Here is a 15,989-nt window from a genome sequence, read left to right as displayed (position 1 = left end):
AGGCAAGAGAAAGAAATAAAAGGGATCCAAATTGGAAAGGAAGAAGTGAAACTGCCACTATTTGCAGATGACATGATTTTATATATAGAAAACCCTAAAGAATCCACCAGAAAACTTTTAGAAGTAATAAACGAATATGGTAAAGTTGCAGGATACAAAATCAACATACAAAAATCAGTTGCATTTCTGTACACTGACAACGAAGTAGCAGAAAGAGAAATTAAGAATACCATCCCATTTACAATTGCAACAAAAAGAATAAAATACCTAGGAATAATCTTAACCAAAGAGGTGAAAGATCTGTACACCAAAAACTATAAAACATTGCTGAAAGAAATTGAAGAAGACACAAAGAAATGGAAAGATATTCCGTGCTCTTGGATTGGAAGAATTAACATAGTTAAGATGTCCATACTTCCTAAAGCCATCTATAGATTCAATGCAATCCCTATCAAAGTTCCAACAACATTTTTCACAGAAATAGAACAAAGAATCCTAAAATTTATTTGGAACAACAAAAGATCCCGAATAGCTAAAGGAATCCTGAGAAAAAAGAACAAAGCTGGAAGTATCACACTCCCTGATTTCAAAATATACTACAAAGCTACAGTAACCAAAACAGCATGGTACTGGCACAAAAACAGACACACAGATCAATGGAATAGAATCGAAAGCCCAGAAATAAACCCACACATCTATGGACAGCTAATCTTTGACAAAGGAGCCAAGAACATACAATGGGGAAAAGAAAGTCTCTTCAACAAATGGTGTTGGGAAAAGCGGATAGCCACATGCAAAAAAATGAAAGTAGACCTTTACCTTACACCATACACAAAAATTAACTCCAAATAGATTAAAGACTTGAATGTAAGACCTGAAACTGTGAAACTTCTAGAAGGAAACATAGGCAGTACGCCCTTCAACATCGGTCTTACCAACATATTTTCAAACACCATGTCTGACCGGGCAAGAGAAACAATAGAAAAAATAAACAAATGGGACTACATCAAACTAAAAAGTTTCTGCACAGCAAAGGAAACCATCAACAAAACGAAAAGACAACCTAACAATTGGGAGAAGATATTTGCAAACCATATATCTGATAAGGGCTTAATCTCCAAAATATATAAAGAACTCATGCATCTCAACAACAAAAAAACTAACAACCCAATTAAAAAATGGGCAAAAGACCTGAACAGACATTTCTCCAAAGAAGATATACAGATGGCCAACAGACACATGAAAAGATGTTCAAAATCACTAACTATCAGGGAAATGCAAATCAAAACTGCAATGAGATATCACCTCACGCCCGTCAGAATGGCTATAATTAACAAGACAGGAAATGACATGTGTTGGAGAGGATGTGGAGAGAAGGGAACTCTCAAACACTGCTGGTGGGAGTGCAAACTGGTGCAGCCACTATGGAAAACAGTATGGAGATTCCTCAAAAAATCAACGATAGAACTACCATATGATCCAGCTATTCCACTGTTGGGTATTTATCCAAAGAACTTGAAAACACCAATTTGTAAAGGTACATGCACCCCTGTGTTCATTGCAGCGTTATTCACAATAGCCAAGACTTGGAAGCAACCTACGTGCCCATCAAGGGATGAATGGATAAAGAAGCTGTGGTATATATACACAATGGAATACTACTCAGCCATAAGAAACGATGAAATCCAGCCATTTATGACAACATGGATGGACATTGAGAGTATAATGCAAAGTGAAATAAGTCAGAGGGAGAAGGTCAAATACCGTATGATTTCCTTCATTAAGTAGTAGATAATAACAACAATAAACAAACACATAGGGACAGAGAGTGGATTGGTGGTTACCAGAGGGGAAGGGGGGAGGGAGGAGGGTGAAAGGGATAATTCGGTACATGTGTGTGGTGATGGGTTGTAATTAGTATTTTGGTGGTGAACATGATGTAATCTATGCAGAAATAGAAGTATAATGATGTACACCTGATATTTTTACAATGTTACAAACCAATGCTACTGCAATAAACAAATAAATATAGTACAGTGAAAAAAAGTAAAATAAAGGGTAAAGCAAGTATGTTGTTGCTATTAACGGTTAAATTATGAATATGTGTAAATGACTCACATCTTAATAAATTAGAATGGATAAACTATACTTACCATCAACTTAAGTTCTGTTGTGCTTTCTGAACAATAGTGGCAGGAGGGATGGTGTTGAAATGGGATTTGAACATACCCCGGGGCATACCCATGGATGTGCCGTACGTGTGAATGTCCTACATCGAGTGTCATCTCAGAGAAGAGACTGAGACACCTGGTGTACTACACCTTCTCATTTGTCTTTGTTAGGGCAAATACAAATGAAAAATAAAATGTTTAATTCTTCCCATTGAAAATAATAGAAGAGACTTCCCTCTCTCCCTGTTCTTTCAGTATTTACTTTAGAAAACTTGTCATTGTAAATTCTTTTTCTGTCCCTTTGAGATGTATGTAAATCTTTTTAAAAGGCTAATAAGGCTCTGTCCAGTTTTACAGCCCAGGATGTTTTTCCTAAGGACCTGGGAGCCATCTCTTCAAAATACAGTCATCAAGGAAGACAGAGCTCCTATCTCTCAGTCTCTGTGGGAGGATAGGAGCCTAACTTCCAATGGCGCCTTCCTCCAAGTTGAAAAACTACCTCCTGTTGTAAAGATAAGAGAAATTTATTTTTTCTTTAGATAAAGCAGTTAGCAAACACAGGTGGCCACCTCACCAAGTGAATTTAGGATGAACTCTTTGTGCCAAATGGTGCTGTTGACTCCTCTCACCTAAAGGCTAGTTATCCTATATCTTAAGAATTTGTATGGAGTGTGTTGTATCTGCCCAACCATATGAAAGGGTAAAATTTCTTCCTGTCTTGCAATCTCTTTAGTGGATTGTGTGTGATGTGCATCACGTTCTGGTTTAATGCTTATTCAATAATAAAACTGGTTTCTTTCTCTTCTATCTTCATGGAGGTAGAGAGGTGCTATTCACTGAATTATTCCCCTAAAATTCATATGTTGAAGTCTCAACCCTCAGATCTTCAGAGTGTGACTGTATGTGGAAATAGGGTCTTTAAGTAATTTTTGTGTGTGTGTGTGAGGAAGATCAGCCCTGAGCTAACATCCATGCTAATCCTCCTCTTTTTGCTGAGGAAGACCAGCTCTGAGCTAACATCTATTGCCAATCCTCCTCCTTTTTTTTCCCCAAAGCCCCAGTAGATAGCTGTATGTCATAGTTGCACATCCCTCTAGTTGCTGCATGTGGGACGCGGCCTCAGCATGGCCGGAGAAGCGGCGCGTCAGTGCGCACCCGGGATCCGAACCCGGCCCGCCAGTAGCGGAGCTCGCACGCTTAACCACTAAGCCACGGGACCGGCCCGGAAATAGGGTCTTTAGAATGGTAATTAATTTTAAATGAGGTCATTAGGGTGGGCTCCAATCCAATTTGACTGGTATCCTTATAAGAAAAGGAAATTTGGACACAGACACACACAGAGGGAAGACCACATGAAGATATAGAGAAAAGATGGCCATCTACAAGCCAAGGAGAAAAGCCTCAGAAAACACCAACCCTGCTGACACCTTGATCTCAGACTGCCAGCCTCCAAAAACTGTGAGACAATAAATTTCTGTATTTAAGCTCCCCAGTCTGTGGTATTTTGTTACAGCAGCCCTACCAAACTAATACAGCAGAAGATTTCACTTTTAATTCAATTTCCCCAACACCTTCCATTCTTACTTCCTTCTCTCACTAATTCTTGCCTTCCACAAATATTTACTGAACATGTAGTATTAGGATACATCATGTTCTGGGATAGGTTCCAGAGATGCTAAGTTGAATAAAACATAGCCTTTCTCTCACAGAACTGAAGACTGCAGTGCAGTCTTCAAGACCTACATCACTCATTGATGGCCATGCTGTGGTGGTGACCCACACACAAAATAGAGGAAGATGAGCACAGATGTTAGCTCAGGGCAAATCTTCCTCAGCAAAAAAAAAAAAGAAAAAATTTAAATAATAACATGTAAGAAAAGATGAGCAATGCAAGCACTCTAAGACAGTGGAAACTCTAAGAGATGGAAACTCTAAGAAACTCTAAGAACATTTATTGCCTTTTTATTTTGCTTTAGTTTCATATTATATAAATGGAGAACAAAAACTATTTACTTTATAGGATTAGTATTTGTAAAGCTCTGATACTGTATCTCATGTCTTATACTTATCTCATGGTTAAGTCCTCAAAAAATAACAGCTATTATTATTATTACAAAATTTATAGCTCTTCTGGATACCACCAATATGTAATGCAAAATGTTCCATTTATTATAACAATAATAATACATAAAATACACAAATATAATCTAACAAGGTATATAGGGCTGCTAAATGAAGGAAAATACAAAATTGTATTGAGATCTTTTGTTTAGCAACTTAAATAAATAGAAAGAGATCTACTATGATTATGGATTGGAAGATTTAGAAGATGTCCCTTCTTTCAGCTGTTTAATTTGTATAATTATTGAAATCTTAATATTTCAATGGACTGATATGGAACTTGACAAATGATTATAAAAATTTATCTGGAATAAGTAGAAAGAAATAGTTTCGAAATGTTGGGACTGAAAAACAAGAGTTCTAGAAGAATGCTTAAAAGTTACAATAATTAAATTCTAAACACATAAATGGATGTATCAGTGGCACTGAATAGATAATCTTAGATAATAAAATAAAGTAATTTGTAATTTATCTTTCTGTTTCAGCACTGATTTTACTGGCTTCTTTTATCATATAATATGTTAACATTAAATATTACAAACCAAAAAAGAAAATTCTATTGGGATTTGACTATAATTATATTCTGTCTGTATCTATCTATATATTAATTGTGATAAATTGATGTTTTAAAATATGGTATGTGTCTCTCCAGATACTTAAGAATTCTTTAATTATCCTTGGAATAGTTTTATAGTTTTCTTCAAATAAGTTCTATAATTTAACAAAGGATTCTCTAATAAAATTTTAAAATATTGTTTCATTCTACAAATTATATATAGATATAGATATAAATATAGATAGATTAATATAAAGGGATTATCCATATATAGACATATCTACTTATCTATATTATATCTCTAGATACATGTGGAGAGAATCATATTTATTTGCATCTATTTACATTTTACTTGTATTGATTAAATTTGTCTTTTTTGCTTAAAATAATTTTTCAAAATTTGACTTATACCTCTATAAGTTTTACTTTGCTATTTCTGCATGCATGATATCTTTTGGGGGACTTTTAATTTTATTTTGTCTTCTTTTTCCTTTTTTATAAACAACAGCTATTGTTTTCTGCTAGCACCTCTCTCTCTTTCTGAACATAGATTGCTCCCACGCATATTTTATGGAAGATTCTTCTTCCTTCAATCTATTTAATTTTTCATTCAAAGGGGAGGTGTTACATTGCTGCAGAACTCATACTTCAGACAATAGTTGATGGACCCAGGGTTATTGAAGAGGCATCTGCAAAAATTTCAGTTCTTGGCTTGCATTCCTCTGACAACAGTGTCAATGAATTATGCAACATTTCTTCAGAATTACATGCATATCAAATAAAAGTTATGGTTCTTTAAGAACATCAGAAAATGTAAAGGGTATTTCTATGGCTATATATAGCCAGCAATAGGTAGTAAATTGGTTCATTTTGAGTTTATTTGAAAGATAAAAGGTATTAACTAATCTTCAAAGCTGCTTCCACAAGATTCAAAAACAGTTACGGCAGTAAATTTTTTAATCAATGAAATACTTTGAATCTCTGAAAATTTCCGTGGAAAAGGAAATTTTCACATCCATACACTCTGATTATGTTCTATGCTAAAGTAATAACATACCATAAGATTTGAAAGCATACTATGGCTTCTAACATGAGAAAGAATCATCAGTTTAAAATAAAGGAAGGAGATTGAATATTCCCTTCCACCTTCTGGCATTCTTTCTTTCAGCATGAAATGAGTTTGCAATAGATTTCTAGCTTTTGTATTAGGCATGTGTTGTGTGAATAATAAATTCTAAGTATGTGCATGGAATGTCCAAAATAAGTTTTACAAACAAAGCATAGTTCTATATTTTTTTAATATGGAAATACAAACTATCATAGAATCAATTATTCTAACAGTAAGGAAAGCCATTCGAAAGCAATAAGTATTCAGAAATGTAGAATAAAGGACTTCTAACTCTGTTATACAAGAAGTCAAGAGCTAACTGCTAATTGAAAATTTAAAAATTCAGACTGTGGGGCCAGCCCTGGTGGCCTAGTGGTTGGGTTTGGCATGCTCTGCTTCGGCAGCCCAGGTTCGGTTCCCGGGCACAGGCCTACACCACTTGTCTGTTAGTGGCCATGCTTGTGCCGTGGCTCACGTACGAAAAGGAAAGAAAGAAGAAGATTGGCAACAGGTGTTAACTCAGGGCAAATCTTCCTCACCAAAAAAAAAAAAAAAAAAACCAAAAACTTCAGACTGTGGAATACTTCCACTTCCAACCATAATGTAGTCATAAAGGATGGATTTATTCTTATATGTTAAACAAATAGAAGATTAGACAAAGTATATGACACAACTGTTTTCAAACATTGGTCAATAGGCAACGCAGGACTCTGATCCCTAAGAGATGAGGAACAATTGAGGTGAGTCCTACGACCATCTAGGATTCTTACCTAGAGGTCGATTATTGATTGCAGAACCCTCCCAGATTATGGTGGTCTAGCTGAGTCAATCAGACAGAAGTCAGAATTTAGGTAGTTTAAGGCAGCAGAATTTGAAGGGGAGAATTCTGGATAGGCAGGAGGTACACAGAAAAAGAACTACAGAAATATACCTAAAGACCTCATGAGCGTGTGAATTCACAAGGTGAAACTCCATGAGATAGGGCAAAGAATGACCCAGACTCCATAAGCTTTACAATGAACAAAGAGATTACAGGGATGGGAATTGTTCAAGTTCCCACCAACCAGAATGGACAGTCCTTGTTGAATATTTGAATCATTCAATATAGAACTTGCAAGTCCACAGCTTACTGGTGGGGAAACTAAATATTTGGTTAATTTTTTTTTTAATTTTCTTGAGGTGATTATCTAGCTCATTATTTTTCAGCTTGCCTTTTTTTCTAGTAGAAACTGTTAAGGCTAAATATTTCCTCTTGAAAATTGCATTAGCTGATATGTGGTGTCTTTGTTATCAATCAGATGAAAATATTGTCTAATTTCCCATGGCCTCTTTACAAGTGTGTTTCTTAATTTTGAAACAAATGGGTTTTTCTAGTTATCATTTTGTTATTGATGTCTAAATTAATGGCACTTTGGCAAAAGAACACAATCTGTGCAATTTCAAACTTTTTAAATTTGTTGAAATATGCCTTGTGGACCAACAGTTTTGTAAACATGTCATGCGGACTTCAAAATAACCTGTATATTCTGCAGTTTTTAGGTGTAGTGTCCATTGGGTCAACTTTGCAAATCATTCTAATTTCCTTTATCCTTATTTTTTTTTCTAGGTTTGTTCAATCAATTACTTAGAAATATGTTAAATTTCCCATTATAAATATGGATTTTGCTAATTTTCCTTTCAATTTTCTCAATGTTTGCTATATAAAGTCTGAGGTTACGTTACTAGAGGCATTAGAATTTAAAATAATTGTGTCTTCCTAGCAAATTGAATCTTCTAGCATTATGATAAATTATTATATGACTCTCATTATGTGAAGTAATTTTTTGCCTTAAAGTTTATTTTGGCTGATTTTAATAAAGCTATATCAGGTTTTTGTTTTGGATTGGAATTTTTATTTATTTTGAACACCTGAAACTCTTGTATGCACAGTCTTGAATATGTGTTTCAGTGAATTGGCTTCAGATTATTTCTAATACAGACATCTTTTCTTCCCAACTCGATTATACCTGCCTTGAATGAGGGACTATAACTTTGCTACATAAAGCCCTCAACAACTTTTCAAAAAAATTGACATACTTTTCTGGTAAAATTATTATTATATTTTGAATTTGAATGCTTTCATTTATTAAAAGATGAAAAATTGTATTTACTAAATGAAAAATAATATCAAGATATTACCAGATTTGTCACAATTATCAATACTTTGAAAAGACAAATCATTCATCATAGCATTAAAAGAATGTAAGGGTAGAACTCAGAAACTGAATTTTTCAAGTACTTAGTGTGTTCAATATTGAGAGTCAAAGACTAAAATAAGTTACTAAGAATATACAAATTAAGACCATTACATAGAAAAGTAAAGTTCTAGACTAGCTTATCTATAAAAGTTTACTTGATAAATGTTCGTAATCATAATAAAACCATTCAACACTCATTTAATGTTTGCTCCAAAATTTTTATGGAAAATTACTCCTCGAAGTTTTGTAAAATTTGTTTAAACTATTTTGATCCAAAATTATTAAATAATGCACACATTGAATATTGTTTGAAGATCAAATATAAAACGTACATGCAAATTCTCTTAAAACAGCAAAAGAAAGTTTAGTTATTACTACTGCTTAACCAGACCAGACAGCATTAAATTACAAGTCACAATTTCTTATCAAATGGCTTTATGGATATGGGAGGAAAGTAAAGAGGAAAGTAAAGTAAACTTCCTCAGTAGAGGAAGTTAAATCAAAAGGCAGGCTACCACCTCCTTGTGTATTTCCATAGTCACGAACAGATTTCGTGGGTCTCTGACCATTTAAATGTTTAATTTAATTACTTGAGTTTAAGTGATTCGTAAGATGCATCAAGCAGAGTTTCAGCCAACTTGTGCATCATGAGATCTAGATTAGTTGTTAAAAAGCTCTGTGGAATATATCTTCCTCTATGCCATTTTAAATTCTTAGCCTTAGATTATTAAATTATCCTTCCTGCTTCTCAAATCATAAGAACAAATCTTAGACTTTTATTGAAATAAGTAGCATAAATAGTGAAAAAAATCAATAAGATCAGAAATAAGACTGTGAATTTCCGAACAAAAACAAGAAATAGTCCAGTTTTAAAATACTTTTTTCTTTAGGTAAATAAGTATAACTCAATTTTGACCATGTATAATTTATAAACGATAGTTTATTTCATTTTAATTAATATTTAATATCATCATTATATTTTCCAAAATTTTCTGTCGGTGCCCTCGGGATTACATTCCCATAAGCAGCATGGTGTAAAGGAAAGCAGGTGGGCTTTGAAATCAAACCACCTAGGTTTGAATCCCTCCCACTTATAAGCTTGGTGATGTTAAGCAAGTTACTTAATCTCTTTGAGCCTAAGTAGGTTCATATAGAAAATGTCAATAACAATGGAACCTATTTGATAAAGTTGTTTTTCAAGATTTAAAAAAAGACAATGTCTGTTAAGTGCCTATGACACACGATAATACATTTAGTATCATATATATTTCACCTTACTTTTTAGAAGGGGCCAAGTCAACAAATGAGAGGAAATATCATGCTTAAGATTATGCTGCACATATTGTTTTTTCTATTATTAATACTCTAAATTTGAAGCTATGCAATTATGTGCAAAGGTTATATTTGTTTTTTATTTTAATACATTCCATTTTTAAACTGTAGGAATGTTATAAGAAAAATAGAAAAATATTGAACACAATCTAAAGACTAGGTTTTCTAGAAATAGCTTGAAATTCATTTAATTTTTTTTGGAGTTCAATTATACAATAATAATTACACTTATAAATGAGCATGTAAACCTAGCAATGGTTTATATGTGATTATTTTTCTAATCCAAACTTCTTCGGAAACCTTTATGAATCATAAAATATCCATTTGGTTAGCATCATTATATAAGAGAAAAAAAATAGTTGACATGGTATTTAGCACCTAGATGAACGTGAAAGAAATCATTCACTTCATCAGGATTTAAGAACCTTGCAGTAGTTTTATTCAAGCTTATCTGAGACAAAAGATACAGTAAAAAGAGGAATTAGCCTGCAAAAAACTTGAATTATTTAGGCTAGAGAAAACACGACAGAGTAGTAATTCAATATCTGCTTCCATATATTATGTTATGATCTCAAGGTGAATTACCATATATCTAAGGAAGACAGGAAACAGGAAAGGCATTTCAACAGAAGTTTTTGAAAATTATGGAAGATATTTTAGTTATTGCTACTTCTTAAGCAATGGAAAGATCACTGAGATTGGTTCTTTGTAATAAAAAATAATAATAGTTCATTGTTTTATAAATGACCCAAAGATGTATGTATTGGCCCCTAGGATGTTTATTTTTTCACTACAGACTGAGACCTGTTAGTTCAAAAGCACAAGAACACCAAACTCAAATTTTTACACATCCGTTTATTTTTAAAATGGCACAAAAAGCAGATTTTGAGCTATTTAGAGCCTTCCTACTTTGTATACCCTGCAAAACCTCACCCAGCGTCTACTGGCTATTGAGAAGATTAAGCCGTGTGGTTATAAGACCCCAAGGTGCTATGGCCCTTCTGACTCAGGGACTCCCCATGGTGCTGCTGAGCGACATCATCTACATGCATAAGTCCCTTCTCTGATCCCCTCTCCCCTTGGAGTCCCCTTGCGCTCCTCCCGTCTGGATGGTGGCCTTCTGCTCTGAGGCACTTGCCTCTCATGCAAACTTGTCCAAGCACCATCCAACAAAGCTTGTTGTATGGGCATATTTTTTTCCTTGATCAGCCCCCGTATCTCTTAAACCCTGACACTCATTATCAGTCTAGAGCTGTCAAAAGCTGATGTGCAAGGAACCTAATTTCTACTTTTAATGCTCTGCCTTCTAAACTGGTGGAGAATTTGAGGAGCCTCTGAAGAAGGAAATGCTGATGCTAACAGCAAAATGACTGCCAGATATTTACAAAAAGACAGTATAAATAGTATGTGCCACAGCTGGAGGCGGAAGCCCATGGTGTATGACCAGCAGTAGTCTGCCCAGTTGGGATATGGAATATGCTTTTTACTTGTCTATAACATCTAGGTTAGACTCTTACATCAAATCAGATAGCCCAAAAAACTCTCAGCCTGACCATACCTCTTTATTTCCTAGAGGAACATCTTCATAGAGGTACAATATAGAGTTGTCTTATCAGCTATTGCCAATTATTAATGTAAGAAAAATGCACTATTAAAAAATTCTGTATATTTGTATAACTACATGAAGTTGTGCCAATTTTGCTTTTCATTGCACTCATATAAAGACAATCATGATGTATTTAGTGCCATAATAATAAAATAATTCTCCTGAGAAAGTATTATGATTTCCCTTATTAGATGAGAGCTCAATTATAGTCGTTCTTTTCCCAGTCCGGGTTTTCTGCCTCCACCCAATGCAGGACTCTTGTTCTTTCATCAGAATTGCAATGATTTTGTGGTCTTATTGCATTTGTGCTTTCTTATTGCATTAGAGCACTTTGCTCAGATCACCACTGTAGTACTGACTGCATGTATTATAGGTAATTGCTACCCTCTGCTAGGCAGTGAGCTTCTTGGGTGCAGAGAACACACCACATCCATTTTGGTATCCCCATCACATAGAGCTGTGCCAAGCACACTGAAGATACCAACACATTTTCACTGATTTGCTTCATTGAATTATTTTGTAACCTACCTCAAATTCTTTTTGGTAGCAGCCAAAGTAAAATATAAATAGTCATTTTATATCAGATATAGAAAGAGTGTCAGTACGTCTTGACATGGGAATAGAATAAATATTTTACTGTCGTTCTTCTAGGAAAAGATCATTTTCTCTGCTATTTTTATACATGATAATTTCATAAAAAATACTAAAACATTATCAATACAGATGCAGTTTCTCAGCCAAATGTGCTGAACATCTACTCTGTGTTTTTATAAATAAGACTTTCATAAAGAAAACTAAATGTCATCAGTACACATTCATTCAACAAAATATGCTGTACATCTACTATGTGTAAATCACTAATTAAGCATTGGGGGAAAATGGTGAATATGACAGAAACTTAAAAAATAGTGAGAAGGACAGAATTTATCAGACCAGAATTCTATTAATTAGCCCCAACTTTCCTGTAATTCTTAGGAGTATAATAACTTAGAAGAATTGTAGTGAATGTGGTCATCTCCTTAGTCTGTCCCTTAATAGGATATCTTTAAACACCAAAAGGAGGCCTTGAAATGTGACATTTAGGTAAATATAAGTGGAGATAGAGTAGAAACACAGATCTATTTCCTATAATATTCCTTTAAAAGAAACTCATTTTGACAGTAAGAGGCCCAAGGAACTAAAGCCAGAGTTATTATGGATCCTTAAGTGCTGGGTTTTGTAGAAAGCTTTAATTCAGGCACCAGGTTTGACTTACTCCAGAAAGTTGTAGAAAGGTAGTAGGGAATTCAGGATTCCAAAGTCCTAGTCTCTACAGTCCCTCTGTGACCTCAAGAGAGTCACCTTTTCTTAGTATTTTATATGACACTCTACGTAGAGTGTAAGTGATATAATAACACTAATATTGACTAACCTTCTTCTTTTTCTACATTACTAAATATTAAACAATTATTTCCCATCTATACTTCCCTATATAGGAAGTACATATGGACTCTACAACATTAAGCTTAAGCTAGTAAATAAATTTACACAGAAAATAGAAAAAATACAGTAATTTTAATGAATTTAATGGTTAGTTTTATTCATAAGGGTAAATTTGATGCCAAAATAATATTTTTTCTTATTTTAAAGTAGTAGATGGGGAATAGATGGGGAATGGTGTCTTGGAATGGTATTTAGATGGCAAGTGATTTACATAGGCTCCTAAGATAGCCGGGTTCTTGTGGTCTGTTCAGACGCAAACTTTCTTTAATAGACTAAGACTCACATTGGTTTTGGCTGTTAAATTTAGTTGGGAAACTAAGTGCTTTTATGCCCAAATTTAGAATGAGTCCTTTTCTATGGAAGAAAACACTTTTAAAAAAACAACACTTGGGTTACTACTGTCAAATCATAGGGGTGAAGCAGACTGAAAAACCTACCTATCCTAGTTCTCTTGTCATTTACAACCACCCAGTAGCTTCCTACTGGACTTGGAATAAAATCCAAACTCCTAACCGTAGCCTACAAAGCTTGCAGAGACTCAGCCTCAACCCTCTCCTCTTAACTGCTCTCTCCATTCTTACCTATTCTCTGGGCACTCGGGCCTTCTTGTCTTCCAGGAGTATCCTGAGTTCAGGCTCAATTTAGGGTCTTTGCGCTTGCTAAGTACCCTGCCTCTGATGCTCCTCTCCTAGACTTCTCATGGCTGTTTCCTTCTCGTCACTCAATTTTCAACATCGATGTTGCCACCTCAAAAGAAACTTCCCTAACTCACCAATTTGTAGTATAAATCCCCAACTTGGCCATTCTCTTTTCTATTGCCTTATTTTGTTTTCTGCATAGCACTTCTTAATATCTGAAATTCTTATTGTATTTCTTTATTTATTGTCTATTTCCCCAATATAATGTCAGATCTAAGAGACCAGGGATCTTATCTATCTTGTACATTAGTTGCTGTTCAGTAAATACTTGTTGAGCAAATGAATGAATGAATGAAGATGGTTTCATCCTACTTTAAAATACCTCCAAGGAAATACAGCATTTAACTGTCTAATTGAACTAATTGTCAGAAAGATTTTTTCCTGATACAGACTCAAAAAACCCTTATCTTTTATCTAGTGCTTTTTTCCTTTTTCTGTTCTGTTCTTAGAAAAGATATCATATATTTGAAATTTTTTCCCAAATCAAATAATTTTAATTCCTTAATCTCCTTTCTTGGGTTTTATGCCTCAATATTCTAACAATGTGGATATCTGGTTCTCCCCTGAAACCTATTCAAGTTTTCTATCTTGCTCTGAATTTGAGAAGCTTGGGAAAGTAGCCATTATATGAATAATGTTCTGACCAGTGTTGAATGCATGTGAGTCATCATTTAATACACAAAAGGAGTAGATTGATGGCTAATAGCAATTTGCTTCCTTTATCTCCTCCTAATGAAAATTAGAATTTTATTACTACAGTACACATGCATGTGGAGATATTAAATTAAAGTTATATTCTTTATAGTCATAATTTCCTATTTCGATCCTTTTTGAAAAGAAATAAAGATGACTTAATGTTTCCAGACTTTTAAAATGTAGCTAAATAGCCTTTAAAACTGTGAGTAACTATAAACAAATGTTTTCTTTAGATCCTAATTGACTATTAATCCCTTTTTGTCCTTCCTTCTTTGTGATGAGTTTCAACAATATTGCATTCAATTGTTGAGTGGTCTCTGACATCTGGGATGCACAAATCCAGTCAATGGGATTTAACATTACAGAGTTGCTCACGGCATGCCAGACTCCATGTCACCTTTGAAGCATGTCTCTTAAAGAATCCAAAGGAGATCAGGTCCATTTCATGAATATGGTTAGAAAGTTATTTGCTCTGCATGTGGAAAGAATATCATCATGTAGTAATAAGACCTCAGATATTAGCTATATTCTTTCTGATATTAAATAGTTGTATAGAAAAGAGTGAAAGTGGTTCTGAGAACAGTAGCTAATTTGTTCCACTTTTTCAAAAATGATAATGTGTCCTGCTTTTCATCCTTTCATCAAAGTCTTTACCATGTAACACTTTTTCAGTGAGCAGAATCTGAAGATTTATGGATATAAAATGTATAAGGGGGGTTGGCCTGGTGGCGCAGAGGTTTAAGTTCCCGAATTCAGCTTCGGTGGCCCTGGCGGGGTTCACCAGTTGGGATCCTGGGCGTGGACCTGCTCACTGCTCACCAAGCCATGTTGAGGCAGCGTCCCACATAGAAGAACCAGAAGGACCTACAACTGGGATATACAACTATGTACTGGAGGCTTTGGAGAGAGGAAAAAAGAAAAAGAAAAGAAGAGGAAGATGGGCACAGATGTTAGCTCAGGGCCAATCTTCCTCAAAAAAAAAAAAAAAATGTGTAAGGTAGCTAGTCCCTTTGCCAAGACAGAAAAAAATATCTTTTCAGTATGCAAAATGTGAGGTCACTGAGGTATCTTAATATCTGCTTATTGTTTAATGATTTCTTACTGGTTTCTTTGCTCTTTTCCTTTCTTTACATGGAGAGTATGTACACAGATTTTCTGAGTAGATTCAACTGAGAAAAGAGAACGGCTTCCAAACCCAGTCTCTCTGGTTCTTCGTTTGGACCACCACTGCATGATTCACCTTCCTTGCATACAGCCATCAACATCAATCTGTCCCACACACCCTCTGTGGCTACCTCACCATTAGCTGGGTTTCCAGATTCTTTCATAATTTGAGCTTATACTACTCGACTTAATTTTGTAATAAGTTCTCAATACATATCCTCCAGTAGTGTGCTATGCCCTAAGGTTGACATTCCTTTGAACAAACCTTACTCCATCTTGCTCCCCTGCTCTCATTCATAATCTTCCCTCTCTTGCCTAGACAACGTTCCCTTTCCTTGTCCATCACAGTGTCGATTCTTCAAATTTAGACCAAATTACATCTCTTCCCACAAAATCTTCTCTAATCTCCATCCTTCTCACTCCTGATAATCCAATACCCTCTACCCAGAGCAAGTCCCCATTGGTTTTCCTCTTCTTGGAATCTTAGAATAGTTCAAAATTTAGCATTTAAACACGTGTGTGCTGTTTGTTATTTCATACATATTATTTGTATACTTGAAATTTGACTACAATTTCCCAAAAATCAAAACACTGTGTCTTAAACTTTTTTCTCTCCCAAAGCACATAATGCAGTTATGGCTCTTGACCCAGAGTACGCAGGGGGGGATTCCAAGCATCTCTCAGATCCATTAGCAGTACACACAGAATTCGTGGTAAATAAATGCATCTATTGATTGATTGATTTGTTAAGGTAAATTTTAAATTTCTATGTTCTAAGTGATGAAAAGTAGTGGCGAATAACGATATGGACAGAAAGG

This window comes from Ceratotherium simum, chromosome 38, assembly GCF_057802395.1.
Source record: "Ceratotherium simum simum isolate JZ-2026a chromosome 38, ASM5780239v1, whole genome shotgun sequence".
In the NCBI taxonomy this organism is placed as follows: domain Eukaryota; kingdom Metazoa; phylum Chordata; class Mammalia; order Perissodactyla; family Rhinocerotidae; genus Ceratotherium; species Ceratotherium simum.
This window is presented reverse-complemented; position numbering follows the sequence as displayed.